This window comes from Pongo pygmaeus, chromosome 1 (genome assembly GCF_028885625.2).
Source record: "Pongo pygmaeus isolate AG05252 chromosome 1, NHGRI_mPonPyg2-v2.0_pri, whole genome shotgun sequence".
NCBI lineage: Eukaryota > Metazoa > Chordata > Mammalia > Primates > Hominidae > Pongo > Pongo pygmaeus.
Genome location: NC_072373.2, coordinates 118066328 through 118078990, shown reverse-complemented (window position 1 = coordinate 118078990; position 12663 = coordinate 118066328). Strand labels below are relative to the sequence as shown.

Genomic DNA, 12663 nt, shown 5'->3' with positions numbered 1-12663 from the left:
TATCACTAGTGGCATTAGATTCTCATAGGAGTGCAAACCCTATTGTGAATTGCACATGCACATAATCTGGGTTGCACGCTTCTTATGAGAATCTAATGCCTGATGATCTGTTGCTGTCTCCCATCACCCCCAGATGGGACTGTCTAGTTGCAGGAAAACAAGCTCAAGGTTCCCACTGATTCTACATTATGGTGAGCTATATGATTATTTCATATCATTATTATTATTACAGTGTAATAATAATAGAAATAAAGTGCACAATAAATGTAATGCGTTTGAATCATCCTGAATCCATCTGCCACCCCCGGTCCAGTCTGTGAAAAAATTGTTTTCCATGAAACTGGTTCTGCCAAAAAGGTTGGGGATCGCTGCCTTAAATTATGTAGATAAACATAATAGATATTTGTGGTTATATCAGGGACTATTATAACATTTTTTCTATATTAATCTAGATATTTAGCTAAAGCTCAACATGCCTTACAGATTGATATGGCTAATGTTTCAATTGTTTGCTTCTTGCTGCTGTAAGGTTTGTTAGAATTAGGGCTCTAGATCTTTTTTTTTTCCTTCTTTTAAATTAAGAGATGAGGTCCAAGCTGGTCTCAAACTCCTAACCCCTTCCCACCTTAGCCTCTCAAAGTGCTAGGATTACTGACATGAGCCAGCGTGCCTGGCCAGGGATCTAGATCTAATACATGTTAAGATCATAGCTTTTAGAAAGTTTAGTCATAGGTATTTAACTGTAGTTTCTTCCTTTGAACCCCGAACTTCAAGGCATTTAGTAACACTTTTAAGGTCTGTGTTCAGGTGGTTTTTGGTTTGACTATAAATACCTTTTTCTGTTTAACATTTCTTAGTTCAAATCTAGGTCACAACCTGTCTGTACTCTTGTAGAGAATTTTATTTTTTAAATTTTATTTGTTTATTTATTTTTCATAGTTTTGCTCTGTCGTCCAGGCTGGAGTGCAGTGACACAATCTTGGCTCACTGGAGCCTCTGCCTCCCAGGTTCAAACAGTGTGTGTGTGTGTGTGTGTGTGTGTGTGTGTGTGTGTATGTGTGTTTTTTTTTTGACATCCAGTGACCTTTGAACTTTTTATTGGCTTCCTGCTCCCCAAAGGGTACCCTGCTTCTGCTGGCTTAACGTCTCAGAACTTTGGTGTCGTTGGTCTCAGATACCACTTTGCCATCCACTAGCTGGTGGGTGGTCGTCTTTTGGATGGTTTGCATGGAGTTGCTGCTGTCCAGGGCATCACCAAGATTGAAGTCCTTGCCATCTTCCAGCAGGTGGCGGTAGGTGGCGATCTCAGCCTCTAGTTTGACCTTGATATTCAGCAGGGGCTCGTACTTCTGGGCCTGGAGCCCTCTGCCCGGGTCTGTGCCAGCTCTGACTCCAGTTGCGGCAGGATCCCGTTAAGCTGCTCCATCTGCAGGAAGTAGAGGGCCTCCACCTCCCTCAGTCTGTTCTACAAACTGGCCTTCACATTTCTCATTGAGTCCAGGTCAGTCTTTAAGGACTGGACTGTATGTCTCAGCTCTGTGAGCATCATCTTAGCTGCTCCAGCCTCAGCAGACTGCGTGGTGACCACTGTGGTGCCCTCCTCAATCTGCTGAGACCAGTACTTGTCTAGCTCCTGTCGATTCTTTCAAGCCAGCTCATCGTATTGGGCCCAGATGTCTGCCATGATCTTGATGTCCTGAGATTTGGGGGCATCTGCCTCCATGGTCAACCCAGAGCTGGCAATCTGGGCTTGTAGGCCTTTTACTTCCCCTTTGTGGTTCTTCTTCATGAAGAACAGCTCCTCTTTGAGAGCCTCGATCTCTGGCTCCAGCTGCAGCCAAGTGACATTGGTGTCTTCAGTGACCTTGTGGAGTCCATGGATGTCACTCTCCACAGACTGGCACATGGCCAGCTCTGTCTCATACTTGACTCTAAAGTCATCAGTAGCAAGATGGGCACTGTCAATCTGTAGAACGATGCGGGCATTGTCCACAGTATTTAAGAAGATCTGAGCTCTCAGGTCCTCGATGGTCTTGAAGTAATGGCCCCAGTCCCTGAGCTGGGGTCCCTTCTTCTCCAGATGCTCCTGGATTTTGCTCTCCAGCTTCCAGTTCTCGGTTTCCAGGCTCTCACTCTGTCCAGGTAGGAGGCCAGGCGGTCATTCAGGCGTTGCATGGTCTCCTCGTTCTGGATGCCTCCCATTCCTGCCAGCCCCCCGACCATCCCTGCAGCCAGACCCCAAGCTGTCCCAGAAGCTGGTGGAGCGGGACACGGAGATCTGGGAACCAGAGCCCCCAGTGCCTGGATAGACACTGGCCAGGCGCCATAGCTGGGTGCCTTGACAGAGCTCAGGGACTGGTAGTTGGTGGATAAGGTGAAGCGAGTGGTGAAGCTCATGCTGTCTGGAGAGGAGAGTGAGAGGATAGGACTCAGGCTTTGCTGACGACCAGAATATTAGATATTATCATTGCTTAATATCCCTTTCTTCTTTTGCTGTTGATAATCAAAACTTTATTACTGATTCTGACTTGATTTTTGAGGTTTGGTTCCCATGGCATTTTTAGCAGAGAGGTTAGTATTTAAAGGGATATTTAATACATTATTTCTTTTAGCTAGAATAAGCTAAAGGTGCAAAAGAATGAATGTTGTCTTAGGTTCCTAAGACCTGGAAAACCGGTCTGAATGCTTTTATGCACTGGGTTAACCTTTATGCCATTCAGAATGTGAGACCAGTTTGGTCTGATTTTCATTCCTCTGTTAGGCTTAAAAAAGAATCACCACACTGTTCATTGATGTCATTAGGATTATTAGGAAAAATGTTTGTTATAACTATGAAGACCCAGAGAACTCTTGTTTACACTTATAATAGCAAAAACTTGGTTTTGATTTAGAATTCTTCTAACAATATATATAAGTAATATTTGTGGAGTGGTAGAGTGCTTTTTTCTTTTTTTACGTTTACCAAGTTTGTCTCATTTGATCTTCACAATTCTGTGAAAAAGGTAGGACATAGTGTCACTCCTACTTTTAAAGATAAGAAGTTTGGGCTTCAAAGAAATTCAGTGACTTGCCCTGAGATAAATAGCTAGTTATGTCTGCTATCTTTTGCATGCTATCTTTTGTATTAGTTTTCATTCTCCTATATCAAAGAGTTTCTATGCAGAAAGATTTCTGTATGATTTACTTATAATTTCTAAAATGTAAAATTCAAATTGTTGAAATTTCTGGCTTTTCTGCATTTACCAGAAAAGTATGCTATTTAAAAAAATAGACCATTAAAAAAACATGGAATGCTTCGTGAATTTGTGTGTCATTCTTATGCAAGGGCCATGTTAATCTTCCCTATATCATTCCAATTTCAGTATATGTGCTGCCGAAGCAAGCATGGCTTAATTTTTTTTAGAGCAGTTTTAGGTTTACAATAAAACTGAGCAGATTTCTCGTATATCTTCTGCCCCCACACATGCGTAGTCTCCTTCATTATCAACAAATCCTCTACCAAATTGGTACATATGTTACAGCTGATGAATGTACATTGACACATACTTATTATGCAGAGTCCATAGTTTACCTTAGAGTTCACTTTTGGTTTTGTGTATTCTATGGGTTTGGACAAATGTAAAATGATGTGTGTCCACCTTATAGTTTCTTTTTTTTTTTTTTTTTTTTTTGAGACGGAGTCTTGCTCTGTCGCCCAGGCTGGAGTGCAGTGGCGCGATCACTGCAACTGCTCACTGCAACCTTGGCCTCCTGGGTTCACACCATTCTTCTGCCTCAGCCCCCCAAGTAGCTGGGACTACAGGCACCAGCCACCACGCCCGGCTAATTTTTTTGTATTTTTAGTAGAGACGGGGTTTCACCATGTTAGCCAGGATGGTCTCGATCTCCTGACCTCGTGATCCGCCCGCCTTGGCCTCCCAAAGCGCTGGGATTACAGGCGTGAGCCACCGCGCCCGGCTTCACCTTATAGTTTCATACAGATGGTTTTGCTGCCCTAAAAGTCTTCTGTGTTCCTGTCTTGTTTGTTTGCTTGTTTTGGCTATATATAAAAAGGAACAGATAGCAAGTTCTTCCACATTGTATTACTGTAATTTTAATCTTATTTGTAGTTGTGGGATTTAGAAATACTTGATTCAGAAGTATGTCTTTAAGTTAATTGATTATAATTTTGACTCTTAAGGGCATTATGAAAAAGTCTTTTTCTGGTTCTTAACAAAATTCTTTCAAGTTAGCTAGTTTCAAAAAAGAAAAATGACTTTGTACTTTTAATAATCACTTAAACTAGTACTCTTTATATTGCATAATGCCTGTGGGAGATATATATATATATATATATATATTTTTTTTTTTTTTTTAAGACAGAGTCTCGCTCTGTTGCCCAGGCTATAGTGCAGTGGTGTAATCTTGGCTCGCTGCCAACTCCGCCTCCCAGGTTCAAGCAATTCTTGTGCCTTAGCCTCCCGAGTAGCTGAGATTACAGGCATGTGCCACCATGCCCAGCTGATTTTTTAATTTTTAGTAGAGATAGGGTTTCGCCATGTTGGCCAGGCTGGTCTTGAACTCCTGACCTCAAGTGATCTGCCTGCCTCGGCCTCCCAAAATGCTGAGATTACCAGCATGCGCCACCACGCCCAGTTAATGTTTTTGTATTTTTAGTTGAGGCAGCATTTCACCATGTTGGCCAGGATGGTCTCGATCTCTTGACCTCGTGATCCACCTACCTCGGCCTCCCAAAGTGCTGGGATTACAGGCGTGAGAGACCGTGCCCGGCCCCAAATATATGTATTTTTTAATTGACATTTTTTTGTGTGTGTGCAAAAAGTTTAGTTCAAGTATTTTTATTTTTATTTTTATTTTTTTGAGACAGAGTCTCGCTCTGTCACCCAGGCTAAAGTGTAGTGGTACAATCTTGGCTTACTGCAGCCTCTGCCTCCCAGTTTCAAATGATTCTCCTGCCTCAGCCTCCCAAGTAGCTGGAACTACAGGCTTGTGCCACCATGCCCAGCTAATGTTTGTATTTTTAGTAGAGACCAGGTTTCACCATATTGGCCAGTCTGGTCTTGAACTCCTGATCTCAGGTGATCCACCCGCCTTAGCCTCCCAAAGTGCTGGGATTATAGGCCTGACCCAGTTCAAGTATTTTTAGAACCTCTGTTCTTGTATTCATAGACCCTGTGCAAATCTCTATGTGGAAATACAAAATAATCCTTACCTTGCATTCAGCAAAGTTGACATTGATAGCAAAGGCAAGGCTAATTATGAAACAGTTACAGGAGAGGTCACCAAACTTTGGTCCAGGATCTGTTTTGTATGGCCCTCAAGCTAAGAATGGTTTTTACTTTTTAAAGAGTTTTTTTTTTTTTTTTTAAATAAGAAAGAAAGAATAATATGTGACATAGGCCATATGTGGCTCACAAAGCATAAAACATTTACCATCTAGCTCTTCATAGATAAAATTTGCTGACTATGAATTAGAAGAATATATATCATATAAAATGTAAACAGAGACCTTAGGGAAACGCAAATCAAAACCATAATGAGATATTATTTCATACACACTAGGATGGCTGTAATTTAGGGGAAAAAAGGACAATAACAAGTGTTGGCCAGGATGTAGAGAGATTGGAACTCTCATACATTGCTGATGAGAATGTAAAATGGTACAGCCACTGTGGAAAACAGTTTGACAGTTCCTGAGAAAGTTAAACATATGCTAAAGAGACGCAATGAAAAAAAAATAAATAAAAATAAAAGAAAAATATAGAGTTATCTTATGACCCAGCAGTTTTGCTGCTAGGTATATACCCAAGAGAATTGGAAACGTATATGTACACTAAAACTTGTACAAGACTGTTCATTACAATAAACAAAAAGTGGAAAGAATCCAAATGTCCATCAACTGATAAATAAACAAAATGTGATATAGCCATACAATGGAATATGATTCAGCCATAAAAAGGAATGAAATACTGACACACACTTCAACATTGATGAACCTTGGAAACATGCTAAGCACAAAAGCCAGATACAAAAGGCCACATGTTGTATGATTCCATCTATGTGAAATGTATAGAAAAAGCAAATCTTTAGAGACAGTAGGTAGATTAGTGGTTGCCAGAGACTGTATGGAGGGCAAATGGGGAGTAACTGTTCATGGATATGTTTTTTTTGGGGAGGGGGTGATGAAAATCTATTCAGGAATTAGATAGTGATGGTGGTTATAACAGCCTTGTGAATATAATTTTTAAATCCACTGAATTGTGTACTTGAAAATGGTGGGCCAGGCGCGGTGGCTCACGCCTGTAATCCCAGCACTTTGGGAGGCTGAGGCGGGCGGATCATCTGAGGTTGGGAGTTCGAGACCAGCCTGACCAACATGGAGAAACCCCCATCTCTACTAAAAATACAAAAAATTAGCTGGGCGTGGTGGCGCTTGCCTGTAATCCCAGCTACTCGGGAGGCTGAGGCAGGAGAATCGCTTGAACCCAGAAGGCGGAGGTTGCGGTGAGCCGAGATCACTCCATTGCACTCCAGCCTGGGCTACAAGAGCGAAACTCCGTCTCAAAAAAAAAAAAAAAAAAAGATGGATTTTACAGTATATGAATTATATCTCAACAAAAGAAAATGTAACCAGAGATTAAGTAGTATAAAGAGGTAATGAGAGGTCAGGGAGAGAAAAGAAGACTGTGGGCATGAATTAATAAATACAACTCTGAGGTTGGGGCTTGAAATGCACCTCAAAAGGCATAGAGGATTTGGATAGATAGAGGAAGTGGCTAAGGCATTACTTAGGAAGGGGTGTAAACCAAGATGTTATTTTGACATAAGAGAAGTGGCAAGATGTAAGTGGAAAAAAAGACAAGGCGAGTCTCTTGTTTTCATGGGGCTTCTAAACTGGCATATTAACTGATATGGCCTGCTAAGGATAATGCTTTGCACAATTATTTTCATGGGATAAATTGCATATCCTTCTAGTCTCAGGCAAGAAGTTTTTATTCCAGCCAGAGAGCAAGAGCCTAAGGACTCTCCGCCATGGTATTCTTAACAGGTTACTGTAAGGATTTTAGTTCATTGCATATGCTTTGTGGAATTTGCCGCCATCTTTTTTTTTTTTTTTTTAACCTATTTTAAATCATACAGTGTCTATCAGGTTTTGTTGTTACTTCAAACAAACCCCCCTCTTAATACTTTCTTATTCTTGCCACTTCACACTTTCATGTATACTGTTTGATTTAATCCTTCCATCACACCTGAGTTAGGTGGTATCATTCCCATTTTAAAGATTAAAGAGGCCATATAATAGAGTGCTTAGGAGCCGGGATGGGAGCACTGGAGGCAGAATGCCTAGGTTCAAATCCTCGTTCTGCCATTTACTAATTGTTTTGTGAGTTTTGTTGAGTTATTGAACTTCTGTAGGTTGTATGTTTTCTCTTGTCCAAAGTGGTGATTATAATAATATTATAGAATTGTTTTAAATAAATTGACTAAAAGTAAAATTCTTAGAAACATGCTTGCACATAATAAGTCCTCAGTAAGTGTTAAACTGCTACTGTTGGTTATAGATCATGAGAATTGAGTAAGTTTAAGAAGTCCGGAGCCTTCCACCTGATAAGTGGTAGAGCCAGTGATTAAATGTAGGTGATCTGAATCTAAGTCCTACTTGCTAATTTATCTAGTTGCCTTTACCATATTTTATTATATGTTTATTTACTTATTGGACATTAAATTATTAGCCTTTTAAACTTTGATTTAAATGTGGACTGGCTGAATGCGGTGGCTCACACCTGTAATCCCAGGACTTTGGAGGTTGAGGTGGGAGGGAATTGCTTGAGGCCAGGAGTTGGAGGCTGCACTAAGCTGTGATCGTGCCACTGCACTCCAGCGGTGACAGAGTGAGACCCTGTCTGAAAAAATAAATGTGGGCCAGACCATAGACCAAGTAGTTACAGCAAAAGAGAGTTTCTAAATTCCTCACAACAGAACTTCCATTCTTAAACCCAGTCTTTTGCTTTAATCCACTGGTGCCCAATCCTTAACAGTTATAAACCAAACTCATGAGCTATGAGGGGAAAATGACCATGGGAAACATAGATTTAATGCAAAATAACTGAAAAAAAGAAAAAAAACAATGCAATGACACAAAAAAACAACAGAAATTAACTTGAGTGTGATAAACAGCTAAAAGCAAACAACATGAGGGAAAACGGGATAATCAATCAAAAAAAGTGGCTGTTCTTAATAAATAGAACAGACTGCTTGATAGGAACAAACTTTTTTTAAAGATAAATGAAAAAGAATATGCATTCACAAAAGAAAAAAGCACATGACTGATAAATATTTGAAAATTTTAACCTCACTAATCGGAGAAACAGAGTAATAAAATTTTGATAATACAGTTAACTAAATAGGAACATTTATGTTGAAACTGTGCTAATAGGGATATGGTGAAATGGGACCCACACATTCCTGATTGGAATGTCAGTTGATAAAACTAATCTCCATGAAGAACTTTAAAAATGTTCCTAGTCTTTTTTTTTTTTTTTTTTTTGGAGACAGAATCTCACTCTGTCGCCCAGGCTGGAGTGCAGTGGCGCAATCTCGGCTCACTGCAAGCTCCGTCTCCCGTGTTCACAGCATTCTCCCGCCTCAGCCTCCCGAGTAGCTGGGACCACAGGCGCCTGCCACCACGCCTGGCTAATTTTTTTGTTTGTTTGTTTGTTTTTTGTATTTTTAGTAGAGACGGGGTTTCACCGTTCGCAGGATGGTCTCGATCTCCTGACCTTGTGATCCGCCTGCCTCGGCCTCCCAAAGTGCTGGGATTACAGGCTGAGCTACCGCGCCCGGCCTCCTAGTCTTTGATTAATTAATGTTCCATGTGAGAATATAAGCCAAAGAAAAAAATGACAACTGGATAAAAGTGTATTATATAAATAAAGATTCATTGCAGCATTATCTATAATAATAGGAAACACTTGGACATGCCCAGCAAGAAGGATAGTTAAATTACTGTACATTTATTGAAATATCTGTTAAAATAGTTATGAAAAACTTCAGTGACCTTGGAGAGAGATGAAGTAATATCGGCGGGGGTGGGGGGTGGTGGTAATGAAAAACAAGATTCGGAATTGCAACACCTTAACCTCTAATGTCAAGCAGTAAACCTAGTCTTGAGAACAGTTCATTCTGGACAAATACTTACTGAGTTGCTCTTAAATATTTGATTAATAAGTACCTACTATAAAAATAAATAAGCCAAAACCCTTTTTGAAACCACATTCCCCTTTCCCGTGTAGTAGTGACCACCTGATTTTTCTATTCCTCCTTAAAGCAAACTCCTCAAAAAAATTGTCCATAATGCCATCTCCCAATTTCTTACCTCCCAATCTTTCCTGAACCCAATTGTGCTTTTGTCCTGGGTTATTACACTGAAATTGGTTTATCAAGTCTCCAGTGACCTCCAGTGGTCAAGTTCTCAGTCTCATCTTAATTTACATGTCAGCATTTGACAATCGATCACTTCTTCCTCTTTGAAATATTTTCTTCTCTTTATCCCAAGAAACTATATACATGGTTCCCCCCACCACTGCCTCACTAGTTGCTCTTTCTTGACCTGCTTTGATGGCTTCTCTGCTCTGATTGCTTTTTTTAAATTTTAGTTAATATGGAGAATTGCGTTGTATTTTTTTATATTGTGGTAAAATACACATAACATACCATTGTAATTATTTTTAAGTATACAATTCGGTAAAATTAAGTACATTCGCATTGTTGTGCAGACTTCACCACCATCTGTTTCCAGAACTCTTTTCATTTTGTGTAACTGAAACTTAATTCCATTAAACAGTAATTCCCCATCCCCCTTCTCAGCCCCCAACAACTACCATTCTACTTTCTGTCTCTGAATTTTTTACTACAATATGTGCTTCATGTAAGTGGATTAGGGATACCTATATGTCAAAATTGCAAACTTCTGTGCATCAAAGAACACATCAAGGTTGAGCGTCACTAATCCCAAAATCCAAAATCCATAACTTTTGAGTGCTGACATGACAGCAGAAGTGGAACATTTTATATCTTTCCCCATGTGGGTTGCAGTCAAAATAGTAGTCAAAACTTTGTTTCATGCACAAAATTGTTAAACATATTGTATAAAATTACCTTCAGGCTATGTGTATGAAGTGTTTATGAAACATAAAAGAATTTTGTGTTTAGACTTGGGTCCCATTCCCAATAGATCTCATTATGTATATACAGATATTCCAAAATCTGAAAATACTTGAAATCTGAAGCATTTCTGTTCCCAAAGGGATACTCAACCTGTAGTCCAATTTATCTATTTTTTTCTTTTGTTGCCTGTGCTTTTGGTGTTTATCCAAGCAATCATTGCCAAATCCATTGTCATGTATCTTTCCTCCTACGTTTTCTTCCAAGAATTTTACGGTTTTGCTCTCTCACATTTAGTCTTTGATCCATTTTGAGTTAATTTTTGTATATGGTGGGGCCCAACTCTTCATTCTTTTTACATGTGAATATCCAGTTTTTCTAGCACCATTTATTGAAAAGACCATCCTTTCCCAACTGAATGGTCTTGGCCTCATTTTCAAAAATCATTTGACCATATATGTGAGGGATTTATTTCTGAACTGTCTATTTTATAAATTTTAATATGTTGTGTTTTCATTTTCATTCTGTTCAAAATACTAATTTATCCCTTTTGATTTCTTCTTTGAACTATGGATTATTTAGAAATATGTTGTTTAGTTTCTAAATATTTGGGGATTTTCTTGATCTTTCTGTTACTGGTTTCTAATTTAATTCTGTAATAGTCAGAAAACATATCTTGTATGATGTAAATTTATTCAAATTTATTGAGACTTACTTTATAATTTAGAATATGGTCTATCTTGGTAAATGTTTCATGTGCACTTGAAAATAATGTATATTCTTTCATTGTTGGATAAAGTACAGTCATACATCACTTAACAGGGATACGTTCGGAGAAATATATTATTAGGCAGTTAAATGAATCTCTAGTTTCTTTTTAGATACTTTTGAAAGTGATTTTTAAAATTTTATTTTTCACTTCTTTGCCAATATATAGAAATACAGTCACACATCACTTAACAATATATCTCCTAGCTGTGATCACACCACTGCAGTCCAGCCTGGGCAACAGAGTGAGACCCTGTCTCTAAAATAATTAAGTAAATAAATAACGTAAATCATTCAATTCAACCTTAGCTTATTGTAACTTTTTTACTTTATAAACTTTTTGACTCCTGTAATAACACTTAGCTTAAAACACAAACACATTGTTATCTGTTAAAAAAATATTTCCTTTCTTTATATCCTTATTCTATAAAGTTTTTTTTCTATTTTTAAAATTTTTAAATTTTTAAACATTTTTGTTAAAAACTAAGACACAAACACACATATTCACCTAGGCCTACACTGGTTCAGGATCATTAAGATGTCACTAGGCAATAGGAATTTTTCAGCTCCATTGTAATCCTATGTGACCACCATCACATATGCGGTCTAAACAATGCGGACTAAAACAATATCATGCAGTACCTGGCTGTATTCTGTAAGTGTCGATTAGATCCAATTGATTGATGGTGTTGTTTAGTTCAACTACGACCTTACTGATTTTCTGCCTGCCGGATCTGTCAGTTACTGACAAGGGTGTTGAGGGCTCCAGCTATAATAATGGATTCATCTGTTTCTCTTTGCAGTATCCATTTTTGCCTCATGTATTTTGACACTGTTGTTAGATGCATGCGCATTAAGAATTGTTATGTCTTCTTGGAGAATTGATGCCTTTATCGTTATGTAATACTCTTCTTCATACTTGATAACTTCTCTTACTCGGAAGCCTTCTTTGTCTCAGAATAATATAGCTACTGTTAACTTTCTTTTTATTAGTGTTAGCATGATATATTTTTCTTCATCTCTTTACTTTTAATCTGTGTACAGTAGTCCCCACTTACCCATGGAGGATACATTTCAGTATCCTCTGTAGATGCCTGAAACCGCGGATATAGTACCGAACCTTATATGTACTATGTTTTTTCCTGTACATACCTATAATAAAGTTTAATTTATAAATTAGTCACAGTAAGAGACTGACAGCAATACCTAATAATAGAACAATTCTAACAATATACTTTATTAAAAATTATGTGAATGTAGTTTGTCTCTCTCAATATTGTAATATTTTTCAGATACCTGTTGACTGGGCCACTGAAATTGCAAAAAGCAAAACCATGGATGGGGGGTCTACTGTATTTATATTTAAAGTGGGATTCTTATAGACAACATATAGTTGGGTCTTGTTTTTTTAGTCCATTGTGACAGTCTCTTAATTGGTGTTGGATTAATATATATCTACCGTATTTGTTACTGTTTTCTATTCATTGCCCTCCCTTGTTCTTTGTTTCTTTTTTTGCCTTCTGATTTCAATTGAACATTTTATGTTACTTCATTTTTTCTCCTCGCTTACTGTATTATACTTGTTTTTACTTTTTTTTTACTAGTTGCCCTTGAATTTGCAGTATACATTTACAACTAAGTCAAGCCCACTTTCATATAACATAGCACTTCATGGGTAGTGCAAGTACCTTGGAACAGAATATTCTTAATTACTTACACCAGTCCCTTATA

General features: G+C 38.4%; 1 protein-coding gene, 1 non-coding gene and 1 pseudogene across 9 annotated transcripts in view; 1 reads left to right on the top strand and 2 right to left on the bottom strand.

Moving 5' to 3' along the window:
- Positions 1-12663, top strand: part of RAP1A (RAP1A, member of RAS oncogene family) — a 93739-nt gene that overhangs the window by 28024 nt on the left and 53052 nt on the right. The window lies entirely within an intron of this gene.
- On the bottom strand, positions 1140-2397 carry LOC129041461 (keratin, type I cytoskeletal 18-like; annotated as a pseudogene).
- On the bottom strand, positions 3280-3386 carry LOC129023085 (U6 spliceosomal RNA). Its single transcript, XR_008496663.1, has one exon. It is a non-coding gene; the product is annotated as a U6 spliceosomal RNA (small nuclear RNA).